We start from the raw sequence: 20,816 nt of genomic DNA, 5'->3' as shown, positions 1-20,816 counted from the left end.
CCTGGCCTAAAATTATTATGATAATCTCATTCTAATCACCAATGATTTGGTCAGGAATAAAGGTATGACTCTGTTCTGACAAGTAGGACAAACATCCTGGAGAGCTTCCATGAGAGATTTCCCTAGTTTTAAAACAGAAAAATGGAAAGAAACAGTCCTATTTCCCCTTGAACACTGTTAGGAGATGATGCCTGGAATGTCTACAGCAGAATTAGTAGAGGCCAATCAGAAGATGCTACAGTAGATATAGAATAAATAATTCTAGGGGATTATAATTTAGTTAGGGAGAAGTGTATGAGTACCCATGAAATAACCAGAGATATCATAAATAAATATTTACTTCATAACTTTGAGATATGGAATTGTACCGCCTACACTTTTGGAAAAGGTCAGTACACTCAAGCAGGTACTAACAAGTGTTCACTGAATTACAATTATTCAAAAACACATTTCATTTTTACAATTGTTGGCTAAAGAACCATTTTGTGAACTATATTATATGTCTTAACCCAAGGCTACAAATTGGAAACCCACAGATATATAGTTGAGTGGCGAAATGTTTCAAAAATTTTTAATTATGCAGTTGCCAATATTTAAAGATTGGGAGATTTCACATTAAAATCTGGACTTCTACATTCACTTGAAGACATAATGGCTCTGGTCCCATTTTCCTACCTATCAACGACAAGCTGGAGCTGAGAAGAGAGCACTGCCCTCCATCCTCCAGGCTCCAATAGCAAGTTTCACCGGCATATTGAATGAGCACCCCTTAATCTCTTTTGGATTAGGGTTCACTTCTGTTCAATCAGTGGGTTGAGTCAAGTGACCCGGTATCAATATTATGTGATCCTAAAGCCTGTCATTTACAGTGATAGCAAATTAGTGAAAATTCAGATTGTTTTTCCTTTCCTGTCCACGCCTCCTCTGTATTTATCCATCATACTGGCTGATGCACATTTTAGTCTATATGTGCTGCCTGGTTGAAAAGGGAGTGGTTAAAAGTCATTCTATTCAGCCTCCCTGTGGTTTGGTTAAAGATAAACCTACAGTTTCCTCTGTTTACGAAAAAGAGAACACCTTCCATTAGTAAGGTGAAAATCTAACAAATTGGGCAATCAAACAAGGGTGTTCACTAGTAAAATGACTTAGCCAGCAAGAAGAACACTGGCTCATCTTTCATCTTAATACTGAAGAAAAGGGTTATTGGTTTAAAAAAATTTTTTTACCTGCTTAGTGACACATTCAAAACAAACAATTATTTACATTTGAAAATACTAGATAATAACAGATACTTCTAACTGGATAGCATGAATTTCATTTATGATCTATCATTTTCTTTTTCAGTGAAAGAATATTACCTGTTTTTGACCCCATCAAGAAGCTATTAAGAACGCATTTTTCAGCTTTTGTGGCATCCTGCTGTTCTATTGACTCTGTTGCACTAACCAACAGACCTCCCTCATTCAATCCATTTAAAAGACAAACAAAGGGGTTAGGCATCAGAATTTCAGCTTATTTTCCCTTCTCACCTAAGGTTTACTAAAATAAAACAGAGCTATGGTCAATAGCTTATTAAGCAACAAATGTAAATTTTATACAGGCTCCCATAAAGCTACCCTCTTCTAAACTCTAGAAACTATGTATCTGAAATACTCTTTTGCAAAGCACTATATTTACAGGCTTTGTATTGACACCTACTAGAAGATATTAATATAAAAAAGCAAGACTTGGTGTCTCCAACTGCAGAGAAAATAGGAAGCTGACTCTCCTGAGAGCAGTGAATTTGGCAAATACCCTTTATGTCATTCAACCAAGGCAATAGATGTAGTAAAGAAATGTAAATCAGTTGCTCAGACGGTCTTGGAAATACCGTGACTGTTATGGTTAACCTATAATAAGGATGAAAAATGAGATCACCACTCCATTTGTCTTCAAAAATTTTTCTGTCTTGAACATATAATATTCTGATGCCTTTGTGGCACAAATATAATGCCACTCCTTTTTATCCTCACTCAACGGTGTATTTAAAGAGGGTGTTCAATTAGAGACAGACAGGCAGCCATAAGTAGTAATGGGGAGACTGATCATTTTTTATTCATTCAAAGTGTCAAAGAAAAGATGACTTATGTTTTAAGATTATGTTGATTGGGGAGTCTTTTTCAGCTATAAAGAAACATATTTAAAATAGAAGAGTACAAAAAAAATAAAATAAAATAGAAGAGTACATTTAAAAGTTTTCAAATGCAATTATACTAAGGAGCCATTATCAAAACAAGTCTCAACTTGCACTTACAGGGAAAGATACCTTTTGCTAAGATATGTGGAAAAGTTGCTTTAGGTTCTGCATTGTCAAAGCAGTGCAGCCTGTATGTGGTGTGATCCACGACCGTAACCGTATCCTGAGCAAGACTTCACTATTCTATATACCACCACTTATGCTCACCCTTGAAGAGACAACAGAATTTTAATAAAACCTGAATTGATATAATAAGACAAAGTAGCACTGGCAAAAAGTCTGTCATATTTTCAGAGGTGGATAGCTTCAGGATGCTTACTTTATCTACATTTTGATAAATTCTATTCACAATATTATCTACTACTTTTGGCCAAAGTTCCAGTGTTGTCTTTAAGCTTCAAAAGTAGAATTTGAATTCCATTATTCCAAACTGATTATTTTAATCTTTTCCACACTTACTAGAAGAATATAAGAATCCACCCTGAGTATAAATAAGCATATATTATATAGCACTGATGTAATCTAGAATCTTGGAATGGAGTCCATTGTTCTAACTTAATTCTGGAACAAATTAGCATATGGCATGTATAGCTAAGTGTGTTGAGATTGAAAACTTGTCCTATGAATTCTTTGGGTAAGAAATTTCTAAATGTGAAATTGGGTGATTTAATAAAATATAGATAAGAGATCTCTTAAAACTTCTTAGGGAGTAAGTTCAGAAGTAAGGTTATATAATTTTAAGAAGACAGCAAACAAGCCTCTAAGTGTTTAGTTCTTTAATTAGATAAAAAATATAAATCAAATACTTAACAGCTTTCAAAATTATTGTACAAATGGGGTTCCTGGGTGCACTCGTTCAGGTAAGTGTCTGTCTTTGGCTCAGGTCATGATCCCAGGATCCCAGGATTGAGCACCGCATGGGGTTCCCTGCTCAGTGGGGAGCTTGCTTGTCCCTCTGTACTCGCTTTCTCTCTTTCTCAAGTAAATAAATTAAAAAACCCAATAAACTGGGGCAAAACATTGAAACTAACAGAATTCGTGAGTCGGCTATTAAGCCAACTTTTATTTCTTCACATGTTCATTCATTCATTTATTCAATATTTATTGAACCCTTACTACATACTAGCACCTGAAAGAAGTTTCAAAAATACTAAGCATACAGCAATTTACAAAATCATTTCATACATATAATTATATATAACTATATATCTATAAAACACTATTCTTATATTCCTTATATTCTTATGTCTATTCATAAAAAACATAAAACATGTATTAATCTAATTAGCCAGCTAGGGAAGTAAGCATGAATAGAGTCTGGCCCAGTATTTCCTCACCTAGGAGAAAAAGCTTTGGAGCTGCAATCTCCCTGAGGGAGACGCTGTCACACATGCCTTTCTGGGAGGGATTAAGAAACCAGAGCAGCTGGGACCCATTTTCAAATCTAAAACTGACATGAAAGGCTTTACATGAATGACTAAAAACTCTAAGTTCAGATAAGCTGGAAGAGCCTAAGAAAGGGATGCATTAGTCTTGGTGTTAAACCAAAGAAAATTGATTAGATCACAAAATGGGCAGGTTTCACTTATGATCCTAATAGCCTACACAAATGAAAAACAAAGATCTGCACCCTTATTTATCAGTCTTCTTGCATATTGTACTCAGAAGATAGTAAGAATTAGAGGTTATCTAAGAAATGTCACAGGCTGAACTAAAATAACCAAGACTACAATTTGTGTGGACATCTTTCGCTTTTCAAAATTTTTGACAATTTTCCACATATGCCATTCTTGAAATATAAAAGATCAGTAGCTTTTTGCTAATACAAGGTAGTATTTGCTGCTTTGTATTCCTTTGTCGTCTTCTCCTGGGAGTGCCCCTTCATTGGTTAAGTGGTACTTTTTCTTAAACATCTTCATAAACAAGAAGGATCTTATATTATATTCTTAGATATCAAGGTGTATTAGTCCATAGTTTAAATTTGGGTTACAGTCAAATGAGATTATAAGAGTCCTAGTAGTTTAGAGTGCTATCAAATTAAAGTGAAAATAAAGAGCTAATCCTATTTTATTTCCCATCTCTCTATAAAGAATGTCAAATGATGATAGTGATGACTAAGTTTCTAGACATATGGAACATAGCACCTATGCAACACTGCTTTGATGTTTACGAAGTGTCAATTTCTAAAATAAATATAGAAACCTACCAGTTAACACTAACACCTGCTACCATTACATTGTAGAAGTGTATAGAATTAGTAAAAATAAAGAGAAACAGTATATTGCTTAATTGTTGACAGCTAAAAATGTTTGCTTGTTAACCTTTGCTGATTCTAGTCAAATACAGTCTTCTACTGAGCCTGGCTCCAGATTTCACTTGGCAGGAAGACCAGTGCTATGGACATCATTTCATTTTGTTTTAATTTATTTATTCATGAGAGACACATAGAGAGAGAGGCAGAGACACAGGCAGAGGGAGAAGCAGGCTCCATGGGGGGAGCCCGACGTGGGACTCGATCCTGGATCCCACGATCATGCCCTGATCCGAAGGTCGATGCTCAACTGCTGAGCCACCCAGGCGTCCCTGGACATCATTTCAATATCACAACTTCAGGTTTTAAATTAAAGGCATTTCTATATTCCATACATTTCATTTACTTAGAAAAATTAATATTACATTGCTGTTCTCTGATGGTAGTAACATGCAATACTCATATTCTCTAAATTTTTCTTTGTATAAAAAGCCAAAGAAACATTCTCATTCATGAAGAACAATTATTGGTGCTAGCATTTCTAGAAAGCCTACTCTCTTGCCCTTTCTCCTGTGGGTTCCAATACAGGTAAAGTTTGCTTTACCTGTTTTTCAAATAATGGGGATCAACTTAAACTATGAAATGCATGTAGAACTCTCTGGTATTGGCTGCATTAGAGCAATAGTAAAGATCCCTAATATGGTCTCACTCTATCCCAGAATTTAGACCCTGGGGCCTACCTTGGAAAAGGCTAAATCCATAAAACTCTCTTACCCAAACACTTGCATGAAGCATCATGGACTATAACATCTCCCGTGGAATGCCAGAAAGAGGATGTACATAGTTACTTTACCCAACGCATAACTTGAGCCAGTGAATGACCTCCTGCCCCAATCAACATGTCATTCTCTTTCACATGGAAAAAACAGTGAGGGGTACAGAGAAAATTAGCACATTTTCCTTTCAATTCTGTCTTCCTTCCAGGGTTTGGGTGCAGTCCCTCTCAAGAAAATGAAAGAAAAGATGACAAAGTAGTCCCCCAGAAACTAATTTTATGGAAATGTATTATAATGATTTCATATTACTCATGCTTTTTTTTTTAAAGAAAACCTATTGTTTTGCCATAATAACTTTCCAAAATTAATAGATTACACAAGATTATTTGGCCAATATCTCTCTTCTCCAATAAAAGTCACTAACAGTTATGATAAAATCAGCCATCTGTTCTATTGACTTGATAGAAAGTCATCATAGGATGTGCAAATTTTATCAATTATATCACCTCATGTGTTTTTGAATATTTGTCTAACAAGAAACTTGATTAATGGCAGCTGAGATGATCCTGAGGGATACTGGCCAATGTCATCATTGGAGGAAGCTCTCTTAGATTATTTTGTGCATGCATTCACCCACCACATGACAGGTGGTGTTCGAAGCACTAGAGCAATAGGCAAGTCTCTGTTCTCATACACTTTCATTCTGGAAGATGCTTATAGTCAATAAGTAAAAGAAATTCATAAGTGAGATAGTTTTAGGGAGTGATAGGTGTAATGGAAGATACTGAAGCTACTTGATATGATAATTACTGGAGATCCCCAACTAGAGAGGGGATAGGGAGGATGTTGGATTGAGTGGTCAAGAAAAGCTCTCCAAGGAGAAACCTTCTAGTCTGAGACCTAAATTAGAAGGATGCATACAGAGTGTGCATAAGACACGCATAAAGATCATAAGACACAAAGTCTTGGGGTGCCTGGATGGCTCAGTTGGTTAAGTGTCTGACTCTTGATCTCAACTCAGGTCTTGATCTCAGGGTCAGGAGTTCAAGCCCCACACTGAGCTCCATACTGGGCGCAGAGCCTACTTTAAAAAAAAAAAAAAGGCACGAAGTCCTAAAAATGAGAAGCTACTGTTTCAGCTTTTATAGAATCCAGCCTATTCCATTCCAAGAAAATTTTGCTCTATATGATGTTACCATACAGTTCAACAGCTTACTCCTTTGTAAATAACACATGGCAAGTCAGTGGGAAATGGCATATAACTAATGATGAATCCTGTGGTGTTGATCCATGATAAGGGATGAATGAATGAATCCATACCCAGTGCCTACTAAATGTGAGGCATTGATAATTGTTCTTTTATACTCTGCTTACTTTGAGCAAATACATCTTTGTTCATGTAGTGAATTCATATCTAGTTCCTCTATGTGCCAGGTACCATACTTAGCATTAGAGTCAAAAATTAACCTGACACAGTACTCCCTGCAGTATACTTCTGCTCAATGGAGGGCAGTTGACTATTCAACAGGCAATTGTGATTTGGCGTCATCAGTGCCATCAAATGAGTAAAACTGAAGTACCAGAGGTGCACATGAAGTTGCTTTTAGGCTCCTTGAGGATAGGGGTCAAGAAAATCTTCCTAAGATGAAGTAACATTTAAACAAGATGCTAGGGATATGTAGGGAATAACTAGGCCATTGGGCCAAAAGTAGCTTAGGGAAGAAAATAATTACAAGTCCTTCTCCATGTCTGGAGCCATTGAAGGAAATGGTCAAGAGATAAGATTGCAAAATCAGCAGTGGAAAATCACACAGAACCCTGTCTGCTGAGCTAAGAAATTTGGATTTTTATGTGGCGGCAACAGGGAACCACTAAAGAGCTTTAAGTGGGGGAATGACATGACAGATTTGTGAGTTTTAAAAAAATCTCTCTAGCTTCAGTCTGGTGATTCCAAGGTGAGGAGGGGGAAAAAAGCAGGCTGAACACAAAGTGAACATAATCCATTCAAATAGTTTGCTATAAAAATTTGAAAACCCCCACTGAGCTGGATTTCCATCCAAATCTCACAGTGCACCACTTTAAACCTTACTTATGAACTTCACTCACATTTTTAATACTCAGGTGATGAATTTAATCACAGAAGGTTGCATTGTATTACTTACTTCATGTATTTTGAAATGTGAGTTTTTCACTGAGTCAGCACGGCCATATCGCTTAGCTCAGGAAAACATGTCAATCCTTATGCCCCTCAAAACTGCCATTAACACACATGGCATCAAATTTTTCTAGGTGATGTGAAATTAAATCATGCCTCTTTGCAATGTATTCTAATCAGCTACTCCATTAACTGTTTTCAAATGGTAATCAACTAGGCTCCAAATGAATAGTTACATATTCAGCTTGCTCCATGAATTCTATGAATGCATAAACCGTAACAAGTTGTAATTATATTACTTTCAGAAGTCATTTACAGCAATTGAACAAACTAAGAAAAATTCCAAGATTCTTGTGTGACAGCGCAATTAAACAATATGAACTGCAAGACTCCACTTCATATTCTAAAATTTAGTTAAGATGTACTTTCTGAGAAAAGATCGTTTTGGAATACAGACATTATTCAGGTTAAGGCTTTATAACTTTAAATTATGGACCACTGAGCAAAATTATCAGAAAATTTTTTGTTACGTGCCTTATTAAATAAATTTCTCTAACAGGGAGAAATCTTCTCTTTCAATACAGAGGTAGGTGTTAATCTTTGTAGCAAGAAGACTACTTGGGAAAAGATAATTCATACTTTTATAGTACCTACTATGTGCTAGGTGCTGAGCTAGGGACGCTATGTTTTTGACCTATGTCATCTGTTTCATACTGAATACGTGATAGAAGAACCCAACTTCCTCTAGTCGGAATTCCTCAATTTCAAGTAGTAGTTATAAGAGACTAGTAGCATTTCAATTACCTATTGCTACATAACATACCATGTCCAAACCTTAGGAGTTTAAAATAACAACCACTATTTATTATCCTTCATGATTCTGTGGATTGATCAAAAAGTTCGGCTCTGTGGTGATGGCTTGGGCATTGGGTTAGTTGGAAGGTTTATATAGGGGCCTTGTTCCCACGGCAAGGAGTTGGTGTTGGCAGCCAGCTGGGAGCTCAGTTGGGAGTGTTGGCCAGACGCTTTGGTTCTTCCCTATGGAGGCCTCTCTACATGGTCGCTTGGACTTCCTCATAGCATTGGAATTGTGTCCCAAGAAGAAACATTCTAAGAGTGAGCATTCTAAGACTATAAACCTGGCATGCAAACACTTATTGTGGTAGGTAAAATGGCCTCCACAAAGATAGCCATGCTCTAATCCCTGAAACCTGTGAATATATTATCTTCACGCAAAAGAGACTGCAGATGTGATTAAGGTAGAGATGGGAAGATTAGCCTGGATTATCTGGGAGGGACCAATGTAATCAGAAGAGTCCTTGTAAGAGGGAGGCAGGAGTAAGACTGATTTGAAGATGTTATACAGGTGGCTTTGAAAATGCAGGAAGGGGCCACAAACCATGCATATTCACAGGTTCTAGGGATTAGGGCACAGACATTTCCGAGGTTCATTATTCTGCTTATCATATTTCTCCAAAACTGAAATCTTTGTGACAAGGAGAGGTGAGAAGTACAGCATTAGTCTACTCTGTGCCCTGTCTAGGAATAAACCCTCAAAGGAGCAATTAGCACAGATAAATGCATCATCATTCTGCTGCTCACTAGCTCCAACAGCATTCTGAGGAGACAATTTATTTGAGATGTTACTCCTCCAAAATTAGTCACAGTTGGGTATTTCATAACCAGCTCTGCTTCATCATTAAAGGGCAAGTCTCCTCCAACGAGCAGCAATGCTGTTTTTACAAGAACTCCATAAACTGCCTTGACAATGAAGAACAAAACCTGAAAATCAAGTATTCAAAATGACCCCATGACATCATTTAATGGACTGTGTACCTACAGCGGCGGATACATCCCTCTTCACTCTGCAAACATTTTGCACTTTTTGTTTCTGCTCTGAATCTACTAGTGGCTTTTTCATTGTCAAATGCAATGTAATTAGGGCTTCTGTGGTGAACTGTGATTACCCTCTGTTTTAAAACACGTGTCTCCTACCTATAGATGCATAGAGACTAAGATGAATAGGTAGGCAGAGACAGCTACGCTTTTTAAGGAATCCAAACGCCTTACTGATACATTTTAAAATATTAATTTTTAAAATATTGTATTGGACTCGGTTGGGGTGCCTGGTTGGCTGTCTGTAGGGCATGCTACTCTTGACCTCAGGGTCATGAACTCAAGCCCCACGATGGGCATGGAGCCTACTTAAAAAACAAAATAAAACAAAATGCTATTAAAAAATGTATTGGACATGCTTGACAAAACAAAGCTGTAAAGAAAACAAAGCTTAAGAATTAAGCTAAGGAATACTGAGATATCCCAAGTGAGGAAAATTTTATCCCAACATCTTTGTTAATTGTCATTCAAGTAGGAGAAAAATAGATAAATGAGTTGGTGTGAAGATGTTTTATATTCACTGAAATCTTTTTATGACGCAAGTTTAAATTCTGTTCCCGAAAGGAAAATTTCAGAGTGCTGCCCATACCACCACCAACGATGGAGAGAGCCTGGGGAATATTAGAACGCCTGGGAAGAATTACGTTTGGAAGCTTTTAGTGAACTTAATACAGTGAGGTGGAAGGGAGCCTCCTTCTGGTCAACTACGTAGAAGAGCATGTTGGTTTTTACTGAAAGTTCTTTGCCTATTTTACAGCTGAAATTGCAACAAGCTTCTCTAACTGAAAAAGATTCTGCGGTATAAATATAGGAAGAGGAAAGAAAATAATCACCCCGAACTACATCAGGAGAAATGTGCCCAAACATACATGCACTTCAAAGTAAAGGAAGTTCCACAGTGTTTCAACTGCTAAATAATCATTTTACACAATCGTCAAATTCCAAAGAAAACATAGCCTACACATTAAATACGTTTTCAAATTATCAGTAGGCTTAGGACAAATTCTATAAGATAAATAATTTGCAACTGAATTTTCAAATGACCTTTTCTTTATTAAAATATGCATTAATTTAATGTAGTCTAGATGTAAATTTCTAACATATTTTTTAGAAATAAGGGACACTTCACAAATTTGTGTGTCATCCTTATGCAAGGGCCATGCTCATCTTTAACATATCGTTTCAATTTTAGTATATGTGCTGCCGAAGCAAGCACTAGACTTTAATATTTATTATAATAAATGTACTATAGGAGCATAAATCCTGATTCATATATTTTAATTTACAAATCCATCAGTTTGATTAATGGAGCCATTTTTCTCTCCAATCATGTTAAATTACATCCATAGCCAGAACCCTGAAGTAAATTATGAGCTCATTCAGGAAACATCCTGCCAAGAGAGTATTTGGCACACAGTAGGCAGTCAATAAATATCGAAAACGATAAACATTTATTCTATCAAAGCATACATAGCACTATAGATTTTCAACCGTGTGTAAACTCTTCAATTGAAATGTTAACAACAGCCCAGTCCCTCATCCAACACACCTGAGAGTTGCTTTCCCTTCCATTAATTGAAAAGCATTCAGGAGAGAGACGTTAATTAATATTAATCAAGCCTACCAGGAAAGTAAGGTGGTGCTATTGCCAATGTACTCTTGAGACCATATAATCATGATTTTAGAGTCACTGCATTCTTTGTTCCTTCAGTTTATGCTGATATTTAATTGCATGTGATAATGTAGAAATAATCACTGATCGAGAAAAATCAGGTTCTACCTGAGGCCCACCTGGGTGAAGTCCAAGTCATTGTGAGACCTTATGTCCAATTTACCCTGAGTTCTGGTTTACCAGGTAATGTCCCACCGTGCTGCCATGCATGCCTGGCCTGTGTTAGTAGAGCCAGGCACGAGAGCCCTAATCCGTGTCCAGGAAGCAGAGGGAAGTCTTTGATTTCACTGGGAGGCCACAGGGCTATTGCTTGCATCCCCTTCTGGACCCATAAAGTTCCTATTTGTTGCAAGAGCATTTATTTGGAAAATTAAGGAACAAAGGGCTTGTTTGCTTTAAGAAAAGCAAAGAACAATCTCCATAATTTATGAGAAGTTTTATTTGATTACTGGGTCAGTGGTTTAATTTTGCATATGTTCTCATGAATGTAACCACTGTGTTTTATGTGAGGTTCGTCTTGTAAACTACATGCACTGGCAGAGGAAAATCAGTTTGCAGCACCCAAGACAGTAGGGAAATTGGCAGCCACGGAAAACACCTGTAACGCTTTCCTCCCCAGCTTCACAGCTAACCACCAGCAAAGGAACACCCTTGCTCAAACACTCTCCTCGGCAGTGCTTAGCTCTTCCGTCAACCAATTACCTTCTGGCTAAATTTCGGTGTGAAGTAATGACAGCATTTACCCTAGTGCTATTTTGTTGAAAATATTACCTAATTTAGTAATCTGTTTCTCATGTCTCATGTGCTCCTAATCAATGGAAAATTAATTAGCAACAGAGAAATTCTGTGGGGTGTGTGTGTTCACATGTGCATCCCAGCAGAGTTTTAAAGAACAAACAATTGGTGAGCCTGGCCATTGAAGTGAGACAGTTTTCCAGGCAGAAAGGACAGGATACACACAGACCGAAAAGTGAGAGGGAACCTGCATGTTCCAAATCCTGCAAGGTCTCCTGTGTTGCTGGAGGGAGTAAGTGTAGAAAATAATGACACTGGACAGTTAAAACAGATCATGAAGTTTCTGGTGAGAAATGTTAGGACTCCATCCTAGAAGGAACATACTCCCGGACCAAAAACTTATGATTTACATCTCTTAGCCATCCAATTAGAGTCTAAGGGAGCTAGGACATTGCTCACCTAACCCAACTTAGGAGCAAAACACAATTCTTATAAGATTTTGCCCTTTGCGCTCCTCACTCAGCCCTAAGGAGTAATTGTGGTGTTTTTTCCTTGGCAGTGACATGATTTTCCAGCAGTCTCATGAATACTCACGAGAGAACCGGGAGGGAACAAAACAGGGGGGGTTGGTGCCAAAGAGGGTGTCATTCATTCATTTATTGGTTCATTCATTTGTTCAGTCATTCATTTAACCCAGGCAATGCAGCAATAAGCAGGAATTGGCAGTCTATCACCTGTTAAGTCAAAAATATGTCCTATCACCTATTTTTGTAAATAAAGTTTTATTGGAACACACCTATATGTGTTTATTTATGCACTGTTTGTGACTACTTCCACGCTAAAAGAGTGGAGGTGGTTTGTTGTAACAGAGACAATATAGACCACAAAACTGAAAATATTTACTATCTGGTCCTTTACAGCAAAAGTCTGCTAAGCCCTGCTTAGTTGATTTAAATTCCAACTCTGCCATTTGGGCTCTGAATCTCAGTTTCCCCTTCTCTGAAGCAGAGATGATAATAATTATGTTGTCTAATAGATTTTCTGTGAAGATTAGATCATTTTATGTGCAAAGTTCCCAGCATAAAGTAAGCACTGAATAAACATTAGTTGTTGGTGGTACTTATTCCTTCACCAATATTGCAGGTATGGTTGGGAAACTGGACAAGGACTACACTGGACATTGCATCCAGTCTCCCTGGCTGCTGAGACGTTTGAATGCCTGTTGGGTAGGCACATGGAGAGTAGAGTATCCAGGTGTGGATTACACAGGAAGAGTTAAGTCTGGGTATAGACATTTGGGAGTTAATAACATATGATATATTTAAAGCCACAGACCTGGATGGAATCACTGGAAAAAGCATATGTGGAAAGTAGAGGAGGGCCAGACACCAAATCCAGTTGAGGTTTGTGAACATAAATTTAAAGTTAGCCTAGAAAGCACTGTTGCATTTTTTTCCCAGCTACATTCAGTTGTACTGATCCAATGATGGAATAGGAACAAAGTTGAATTTACTCAAGGCTGGATTTCTCCCAGATCAAAACAGTAGGAGGAATAAGGCAAAGGAGCTGAATATGTATACATGGAAATTATTTAACAATAGACCGAGAAATTTTAACCAGGTAAAGGTAAAGATGGATGTTGACCAGTGAGAGTCAGTGGACTGGGGTTCCTAATGGCATCCAAGAATTACTGGAGTAGATTACTCTCACTTAGTTACACTAGAGTAAGTGAACTGGAGAGGTAGGAAGAGACGGTCAAAGAATAAACAAAAATAGTGATGGTGAGAAATTTAGTAAACTAATGGCTAAAATCCATAATGCATGGGGGGAGTGATGTGGAGGAGAGTAGATTGCTTTAAAAGGTGGGGGGGGGGAGAGGAGATGGCAAAGTATATAACCTAATTCCATGTGCTTCAAAGACCAGAGGGATTAAAGAGGAAATGGAAGTAATGGTATAAATCCAGCCTTAAAGCAAAAGTTGGACACCTACCCCAAATAACTTCAGTCACAGATAAGCAACCAAGAGCGAAATGCTTACATAGTAGAGACTACATGTAAATAATGTAAAGAGAGGTCATTACTAAGGTAACATTAGCCGCTGTAAGAAATAGATGCCACCCAAATGCTCAGGGGCTTAACTTAATAGAACTTCCTGCTCAATAAACTCAATAGAAATGATCCCTTGGAAGAGGAAGGGCTCTTTTCCATGTAGTTATTCAAATACTCAAGTGGATAGAGACTCTTCCATCCTCAACACATGGTTTCTACAAACTGAAGGTTGCTGGAGGGGATGGGGGGAGGGGGATGGGGCAACTGGGTGATGGACATTAAGAAGAGCACGTGATGTAATGAACACTGGGTATTATATAACACTGATAGGGGATCCCTGGGTGGCTCAGCAGTTTGGCACCTGCCTTGGGCTCAGGGTATGATCCTGGGGCCCTGGGATCAAGTCCGGCATTGGGCTCCTTGCATGGAGCCTGCTTCTCCCTCTGCCTTTGTCTCTGCCTCTCTGTCTCTGTGTCTCTCATGAATAAATGAATAAAATCTTAAAAAAAAAAAAGACTGAGAATCACTGACCTCTACCTCTGAAATGAATAATACATTATATGTTAATTAATTGAATTTTTTAAAATGTAGTTTTTAAGGCTGCCATGGTTATTGACATCAAGACAGTAAAAGAGAGGGAGATGAGCACTGCATTATGGCTCAGGCCTGGAAGTGATCTACATCATTTTCTATCATTTAGTAATGTGGCTGGAAATGGAGTCTATATTTTGTGCCCAGAAATAAAAGGAAATAAATTTGGTGACTTGCAGTAGAAGTCTAGGGAACAGTTTAACCAGGAAACTTTTGTGGAACTTTATCAGAAAAAAAACAATAAATCATGGTATATTAAAAAATATCATGGACTCAGAAGTATTTGAGAAGTATTTGGCACTTGGGTGGCTCAGTCGGTTAAGTGTCCAACTCTTGGCTTCGGCTCAGGTCATGATCTCAGGGTGGTGAGACTGAGCTCTGTGTGGGCCTTCATGCTCAGCCTGGTGTCTGCTTAAGAGATTCTCTCTCCCCCTCTGCCCCTCCTGCCACCCATTCTCTCTCTCTCTCTCAAATAAGTAAGTAAATAAAATATTCTTAAAATTTAGCTTTATCATATATATGAACTTGAGTAAGTCATGGAAACTTATTAATCTTTATTTATAAAATCATGATAAATGGTTTTCTTGCCTTAAAAGGTACTCAAAAATATCAAAATAAGATATGTATTAATAATGTCCTGTAGCAAAAGACATGAACACAAATCTCACAGAGGAAGACATAGACATGGCCAACACGCACATGAGAAAATGCTCTGCATCACTTGCCATCAGGGAAATACATATCAAAACCACAATGAGATCCCACCTCACACCAGTGAGAATGGGGAAAATTAACAAGGCAGGAAACCACAAATGTTGGAGAAGATGTGGAGAAAAGGGAACCCTCTTACACTGTTGGTGGGAATGTGAACTGGTGCAGCCACTCTGGAAAACTGTGTGGAGGTTCCTCAATGAGTTAAAAATAGACCTGCCCTACGACCCTGCAATTGCACTGTTGGGGATTTACCCCAAAGATACAGATGCAATGAAATGCCGGGACACCTGCACCCTGATGTTTCTAGCAGCAATGGCCACGATAGCCAAACTGTGGAAGGAGCCTCGGTGTCCATCGAAAGATGAATGGATAAAGAAGATGTGGTTTATGTATACAATGGAATATTACTCAGCCATTAGAAACGAGGAATACCCACCATTTGCTTCGACGTGGATGGAACTGAAGGGTATTATGCTGAGTGAAGTAAGTCAATGGGAGAAGGACAAACATTATATGTTCTCATTCATTTGGGGAATATAAATAATAGTGAAAGGGAATAGAAGGGAAGGGAGAAGAAATGTGTGGGAAATATCAGAAAGGGAGACAGAACATAAAGACTCCTAACTCTGGGAAACGAACTAGGGGTGGTGGAAGGGGAGGAGGGCGGGGGGGGGGGGTGAATGGGTGATGGGCACTGAGGGAGGCACTTGACAGGATGAGCACTGGGTGTTATTCTGTATGTTGGCAAACTGAACACCAATAAAAAATAAATTTATTATTAAAAAAATAATGTCCTATAAATTCTGAAGCACTGCATAAATGTGAGTTATTATTACTACTACTATGAACATAAACTGTTATCTGCCCCATTCTTGTTCCTTTAAGTTAACTATATATTCCTGTGCAAACTTGCATTATAATTTTGTAAAAAGCTGCTTCAAATACCTGCATTTCTTATCCAAAATCCTCATACGTGCATTTCGCTTGTCCCCCTAAGTTCTGACTCTTGGCAAACCCAACCTTCCACTTCTCAACTTTGGTATTATACCTAATTTTCATTCTGCCTATCTCATAGTATCGAGACTCAAGTTCTAGGTTTCCATCTTGTTTTGCCCTGTGACACATCTACAGGGAAAAATCTATACCTGTTAACTCCTCTGCCTTCACAGAGAGTGACCTAGGTGCTCCGCTCCATTTTCTGTCGATGGCCACTGTGCTTCTGAAAGACTCTTCCATAGTCTTTGTCCTGCACAACTCTACAGGCCACTGTTCATATAGTTGACCAAATTATTATAATGTTTTAGCAGATTGCAGCAGATATCAAGACCATATCCCATCAGATAGAAGTTACTGTCTTGGAGAAAAGGTCCCTTTTCCTCATTCACCCTAAGGTACCACATGGACTTGTGGTTGATCCCTTATGTGAGGTCTAGTCCTGTCCAAATGTGGAGAGTCATGTGACCTGTCCAGGATGATTAACACAAAACTCAAGAAGACTGTACCTAAGGGATGCCTGGGTGACTCAGAGGTTGAGCATCTATCTGCCTTCTGCTCAGGGCATATATTGGTCCCAGAATCGAGTCCCACATCGGGCTCCCCGAGAGGAGCCTGCTTCTCCCTCTGCCTATGTCTCTGCCTCTCTCTCTCTCTGTGTCTCCATGAATAAATAAAATCTTAAAAAAGAAGAAGAAGAAGACTGCACCTAAAAGGCTCAGAACTGTGTCAGAACCTTGTCTCTTAGGTAAAAAAAAAAATTACCAGTTCCTAATGATATAGAATTGTTGATTAAAAGAGCAATACAACAATAAAACATGTGTTATCTATGTGCCTAAGTTCATTATTACACAAACCAGTATGTAGATTTCCTATCTTGATGGGTTGGTTCTTTAAAAAAACAAACAAACAGAAAACCTTTGTTTCAAAGCCAAACCTAAATACTCCATTCCATCACAGTTAAAGTGAAAACAATGACCCCAAGTGTCCATGCTTTTAGACAACAATCTACTTATCTTCTGGATCACAATTTACATTGATAAGTCTATATAACTAATGTCCAAAGATCCTCCCTAGTTGAAAACCACAGCTAAAGTCAGATATAAAAAAAAAAGTCAGATATAAATATACACAGTGAACAGCAGTCAAAACATAAGGTTTTTTTTTTTAAGATTTTATTTAGTTACTTGACAGAGAGAGAGAGAGAAAACACAAGCAGGGGGAGCAGCAGGCAAGAGGGAGAGAGAGAAGCAGGCCCCCCACTAAGCAGGGAGCTTCATGCGGGGCTTGATTCCCAGAACCCTGGGATCATGACCTGAGCCAAAGGCAGGTGCTTAACCAACTGAGCTACCCAGGTGCCTCAAAACATCCATAACTTAAGAGGAATTGGCCCAAGGTAAATAAATAAGGAACATGTCTTGGCTTCTATCTATCTCAGTACACGTTAAGGAAATAATTCCTTTTCACACTACACTATGTTAATCAATTTACCTTATGTAGCCCCTTTCATCTCTGCCTATTCAGTCACAATCATCTTTAAAGACACAGCTCAAAATCTACATTCTTCTTAAGAAAACAAATCACTGTGTGACCCCATTTATATGAAGGATCTAAAGTATTCAAATTCAGAGTCAGAAAGTAAAATGGTGGTTATCAGGAGATAGGAGGAAGGGGAGATGAGAGTTGTTTAATAAGTATAGGAGATTCTGTTTTGCAGGACAAAACAGTCTTAGACACCTGTTACAAAGTAATGTGAATATACTTAACACTATTGACCATACACTTAAAAATGGTTAAGATAGTAAATTTCATGTTATTTTTTACCACAATTCCAGACTTTAACTTATGTTACAAAGCTGTAGCGATCAAAACAGTATGGTACTGGTACAAAAATGGACATCAATAGAACAGAATAGAAAACCCAGAAATGAGCCCACAACCTTATGGTCAATGAATCCTACTCAATGGGAAAAAGACAGTTCCTTCAACAAATGGTATTAGTTACATGCAAAAGAATTAAACTGACCACTTTCTCATATCAAACACAAAAATAAATTCAAAATGGATTAAAGATTTAACTGTGAGACCTGAAAATCCTAGAAGAGAACACAGACCTTTTTGACATCAGCCATAGCAATTTCTTTCTAGATATGTCTCCTGAGGCAAGGGAAACAAAAGTAAAAATAAACTATTGGGATTTCATCAAAATAAAAAGCTTTGCATAGCAAAGGAAACCATCAACAAATTAAAAAGCGACCTATGAAATTTGAGAAGACATTTGTAAGTGGCATATTTGATAAAGTGTTAGTATCCAGAATATATAAAGAACTTATAAAGCCCCCAAATGAATAATCCAATTAAAAAATGGGTAGAGACATGAATAGACATTTTTCCAAAGAAGATGTATATAGATGGCCAATAGACACATAAAAAGATGCCCAACACCACTGATCATCAGGAAAATGCAAATAAAAACTACAATGAGATCACTTCACGTCTGTCGGAGTGGCTAAAATCAACAACACAAAAAAAGGCAAGTGTCAGCAAGCATGTGGAGAAAGGGGAACATTTTTGAACTGCATTTTTTGCTGCTAGGAATACAAACTAGTGCAGCCACTCTGGAAAACAATATGGAGATTCCTCAAAAAAAGTTAAAAATACAACAACCCTATAACCTAGCAATTGCACTACTAGGTATTTACCCAAAGAATACAAGAATACTAATTCAAAAGGATACATGTATCCTGATGTTTATAGCAGCACTATCTATAAGAGCCAAATTATGGAAACAGCCCAAGTGTCCATTGACTGATGAATGAATAAAGAAGATGTGGGGTACACACACACACACACACACACACACACACACACACACACACTTACATACATACATACATATAACAGAATATTAGCCACAAAAAATAATGAAATTTTGTCATTTGCAATGATATGGATGGAGCCCGAGAGTACTATGCTATGCAAAATAAGTCAGTGAGAGAAAGACAAATATAATATGATTTTACTCTATGTGGAATTTAAGAAAGAAAACAAATGAACATGGGGGAGGAAATAGAGGCAAACCATAAAAAAGAATCTTACCTATGAAGAACAAACTGAGGGTTGCTGGAGGGGAGGTAGATGGGGAGATGGGCTAAGTGGGTAAAGGGGATTGAGGAGGACACTGGTTGTGATGAGCACTGGGTGTTGTTCTGTAAGTGATGAATCACTGAATTCTGTACCTGAAACTAATAATACACTGTATGTCAACTAATTGGAACTTAAGTAAAAACTCTAAAAAAAAAGAAAAAGAAATAAATTTTTTAAATTCTTCATTCTTCTGAAATCCTTTGCTAGCCATCCTGCCTGAGATGATCCTGTCCTCTTCTCCCAAATTATCATCTGTCCTGTTACTTGTCATTTAGTTGTGTGTCTACTTGCAACAACTACTTTCATCTGAAACTGTTAAATTGGTATTTTTAATATAACAAGTTTTTATATATGTGAGCCTTTATGAGAAAATGATAATGAAATTATTTTAAAATCAGTGTCTGCATCTTCTGTTATATCCTCTCTGTGCCCAATAAGCACCTGCCATTTTAACTAGTTGAGTCATAGCAGGACCCATAAGATTTGGAGAGCCAAGGCTGAAATCCGAATTCAACGTAAAGGATAGTGCGAGAAACAGATAATAGTAAAAATCATCAGAAAAGACATTACTAGCAGTCAAGGACAATAAGCAGATGGTGGCCACTTTCATTTGCTCATCCTTTTATTCAATAAAAGATTACAGAGTTCCCATGTGGAAGATACATCCTCGTTCTATAGGATACAGGATGATAAGAATCTCTGCCCTTAGGAATGTCTAATACTGTAGTTTCTGACTCTTTCTCCCAAGAAAAGCTGGAGCAAGAGTGGCCAGATATGTTGGTCCAGGATCTCAGGGTTAAAAGCCAGATATAGTAGGAACCCAAGGAGGACAGAAACACATGCAAGGGAAACAAAGAGAAAAAGGAGAAGTTACGTTAGTTAAAGACAAAGGTCAAGTAAATAGTAATGGAGCAAGAATTAACGACCAAGGCTAGACCAGGGAAAAAATTGGGACTTTGGCCATTGTCAGAAACAGGATACCCAGATTTCTCTCTTAATGCATGTATTTCCAATTACAGTAGGTGGGTTCCCAAGAGTTAAAGGCCCAGGGTCAGGCAAAGCGGGCAAGTAGAGTAAATCTACAAGCAATCAAATTAAAAATACTAAGTGCCACAGGCAGATGCCAACTGTTATAAGATGCAAGAGGCCATATAATAACATAGCAGTCAGCCCAACTCTTGATGTCAGAGTTCCTCAGTTCAAATCACAACTATGCCAGTTATTTGTTACGTAATGTTTGGCAAAATAAGGATATGTCTCAGTTTTCTCGTTTGTAAAATAGAAACAGTAACTATACCTGGTTTACAGGTGGTGTTGTAAGAATGAAATGAGTTAATTTATGTAAAAGGTTGAAGAGAGTGTCTAAGACATAGTAAGCGATATAAAAGTATTACCTATTATGAGTTAAAAGCATGAATGATCACTTCCAGATGTAAGGTTTAGAGAAAACTTTGTATAGGAACTGGCATTTGAATTTACTAGTGAATGATTAGGTACAACTTGAATGCATGGGAGGGGAGCACAGGGGCAGGTCAAAGTGGCTCAAACTATATTTAGAGGAGAAAGAGAAAAAAGATGGTTGGAATATAGGGCATATATCA

General features: G+C 37.8%; 1 protein-coding gene and 1 non-coding gene across 2 annotated transcripts in view; both read right to left on the bottom strand.

Annotated features, from left to right (window-relative positions):
• Positions 1 to 20,816, bottom strand: part of NAV3 (neuron navigator 3) — a 1,006,607-nt gene that overhangs the window by 951,051 nt on the left and 34,740 nt on the right. The window lies entirely within an intron of this gene.
• LOC144282776 (U6 spliceosomal RNA) lies at positions 10,424 to 10,530 on the bottom strand. Its single transcript, XR_013351219.1, has one exon. It is a non-coding gene; the product is annotated as a U6 spliceosomal RNA (small nuclear RNA).

The sequence above is a fragment of the Canis aureus genome, chromosome 13 (assembly GCF_053574225.1).
Source record: "Canis aureus isolate CA01 chromosome 13, VMU_Caureus_v.1.0, whole genome shotgun sequence".
NCBI lineage: Eukaryota > Metazoa > Chordata > Mammalia > Carnivora > Canidae > Canis > Canis aureus.
The sequence above is the reverse complement of the archived record's forward strand: the minus strand, read 5'-3'. Positions and strand labels throughout refer to the sequence as shown.